We start from the raw sequence: 2,736 nt of genomic DNA, 5'->3' as shown, positions 1-2,736 counted from the left end.
AAGCTCCTTCTCGATTGACAAAATTGCAAGACCATTCAACCGTTCTTGTGACATTGATGACCTCAAGTAGGTTTTGATCAATTTCAACTTTGAAAAACTTCTTTCCGCGGAAGCCACTGTGACACCCTCATTTTTAGCGATAAATAAACACGTAAATTCTACAGAAAAACTGACAGGATATGTTTGTAATTGGTTCAACTAGATAAAACCTGTAATTTCAAAAACTTTTCTAAACCAATCACAAACACTTCCAAATGAAGAGTGCCAAAACCTGCAAATACTAACACACTAATTTACATAACATAACTAAAGTCACGAGAATAACGTGATACAAACCAAAGTAAGAGAGGGAGACATATGTCCCTTCAAAATATAAACACAACCAAATGTTTAAAGGTTTACTACAAAATAACCAAACTAAGTCCAAGGTTCTTTTGCTCACTAGCTCGTCTGTGACCCCATCTAATCATCATCAACCTGTCAATCGCATTTTATACAAACACGAAAGCCACAATTCAGGTGGGGAGTAACTTCGAGTCCTCCCGACCACGAAATGTCATATTTAATGTAACATGTAATGCAACATGTAAACAACATCATAAATCAATTAACTATCGAGTATTCTAACATATGAACACTAAACTGACCAAATTAAACTATCATGTGAAACATATAACAAGCAGTAATCCAAACTTTATCAATTGTAACCGGCTTGCATCTCACCTATTACAACTCATAAAGTCACCATACAAGAAAGGACAATATATCAAAGACAGGCATAAGTTCTTAGTACGGTCAATAGTCACTCTGTAACTCGAGTCTATACCACGAGGTAGGGAAGGTAATCGAACCGGTATCCTGGCTCAGAGGTTCTATCAAAACATGGCCAGGACACAACACAACCCTAGCCTAAAATCTGCGCAGACCTAGACATGCGGATACACACCACCGCACCCAAGACTCATAATTTTTCTAAAACAAAGTGAGTACCCTAAGGAGTCCACCAAAGGGTTGGCTAGTACTTAAGCTGACCACTTACTATCAAAATAAGTAACGAGGTCATGCCCCAACTTGGATATAATCCCACCAAGTCGAACACGAGAGGCTAACAAGCGGTGAACATACACTCGTCAAAGACTATAATGGCCTATCTATGATGAAGGCCGAAACACTCACCTAGGACCTAAATAAAACCAATCTAGGTCCCAGCTTGAATACTTTAGCCAACACCACACAAGACAAGTAGGACACCCAATTAGGACACCCAATTAACCAAAAGAGAGGCAAAGAGTCCAAACTTGACAATATTAAAGGTTCCAGGGAATCTAGGGCCGTTTCTACAACATAAGAAACCATTCAAATCAACCAACAACATATGTGAAATAAAAACATAATAAATGGCCTAAAACAAGAATAAGGCCAATTATCCATTTTTCACAATAATTTACATCCAACCGAATTTTTACCCGCAACCCCAGTCCTGCGACAGGTACGGGTTAAATCGCGGCTGACCAATCACACAGTTGACTGACATCGATTCAGTCAAAGGGACCAAGGCTCAGTTTTCGGCTTAATCACCAAACATTGCAATTATCGCTATAAAATTCATTTTAAGCCTATTCTTTACAATTTCATATCATAACCTATCCTAACATGTGCAACTACCAATATAAACATAATTTTACCATCAACATTATATTTACTACTAATATGATTCATTTCAAAAGATTACCCATTTGTTACTTATACTAAATATAACATTAATAAACCCGAAACGACAAATAATGCATGAAAAACCGCGAAACAAGCAACGGGCCAACCCGGGCCAACCCAGGGCCTACCGTGGCCTGCCTGGGCCTGCCGGGCCTGCTGGGCCGTTTGGGCCGCCACCCCCAACCCTCCATTTCTCCATTTTTGTTCAGTTTAACATCGTCTGAAGCATCAATTAATCATTCCCATTTCATTTTCATACTAGTAAGTGAACTTAACATACAAAAGACATGAATTTAACCTATATTTTCATGTGAAATAAACTACTCAAATAACATTCACAAAAATCATACAAAAAGCAAAGAATGTGACATTTATTCGTCGAGTAACTCGAAATATGTTACCTTAAGCTAGAAAAAGGCAAAATAACCCTTGAGAAAACCCTAAAAACAGTAGCTACCCATCATCCTCTACTATATAGGAGTCCCCTATATCATCCTCATAATCTTCACCTATTAAAAACAACAAAAACACAATAATAATTATCAAAACCGAAATTATGCCCAAAATCAGCCAAAATCGCCATAATTAAAACTGAAATTAAAACATACTAGGATGTAGATCTTGAAGAGAGGATTCCGAAAATATAAATTTTGCGAAAATCGGACTAGAAACGAAGAAATTATGATGAAATTACGATTGTAAGATTATTATTTTTTTTTTTTTGAGAAATTCGGTCAAGAGCACAAAAGAAGGACAAAAGAAGTCTTAGGAAGAAATGGGAAGGAGGAAGGGGAGGTGTGGCGTGAGAAGGGGAGGAAGAGCGGGAATTTGGCGGGATTTTATTAGTCGGTTTTAAATTTCGTTTAAATAATTAAAACCGTTTGTCAAACGCAAATTCCGACATTGCCAAAATTCTTAAACACGAGATTACAAGAAGATTGAGTACTCATATGACCCATTTCCAAAATCGTTTGCCCAATTTTCAAAAGAATCGCCATTTTTCCCGATATGCCCTTATTTCGA

The 2,736-nt window shown here is 37.4% G+C and overlaps 1 long non-coding RNA gene across 1 annotated transcript; it reads right to left on the bottom strand.

Annotated features, from left to right (window-relative positions):
- Nucleotides 1-210: 210 nt before the first annotated feature.
- LOC141627316 (uncharacterized) lies at nucleotides 211-2,433 on the bottom strand. Its single transcript, XR_012536883.1, has 3 exons — nucleotides 2,322-2,433; nucleotides 2,115-2,222; nucleotides 211-477 (listed from the first exon to the last, which is right to left on the bottom strand). It is a non-coding gene; the product is annotated as an uncharacterized LOC141627316 (long non-coding RNA).
- Between the last annotated feature and the right edge of the window lie 303 nt (nucleotides 2,434-2,736).

The sequence above is a fragment of the Silene latifolia genome, chromosome Y (genome assembly GCF_048544455.1).
Source record: "Silene latifolia isolate original U9 population chromosome Y, ASM4854445v1, whole genome shotgun sequence".
Classification (NCBI taxonomy): Eukaryota; Viridiplantae; Streptophyta; class Magnoliopsida; order Caryophyllales; family Caryophyllaceae; genus Silene; species Silene latifolia.
Note: the sequence above shows the minus strand (reverse complement) of the source record. Positions and strands in the feature narration are given on the sequence as shown.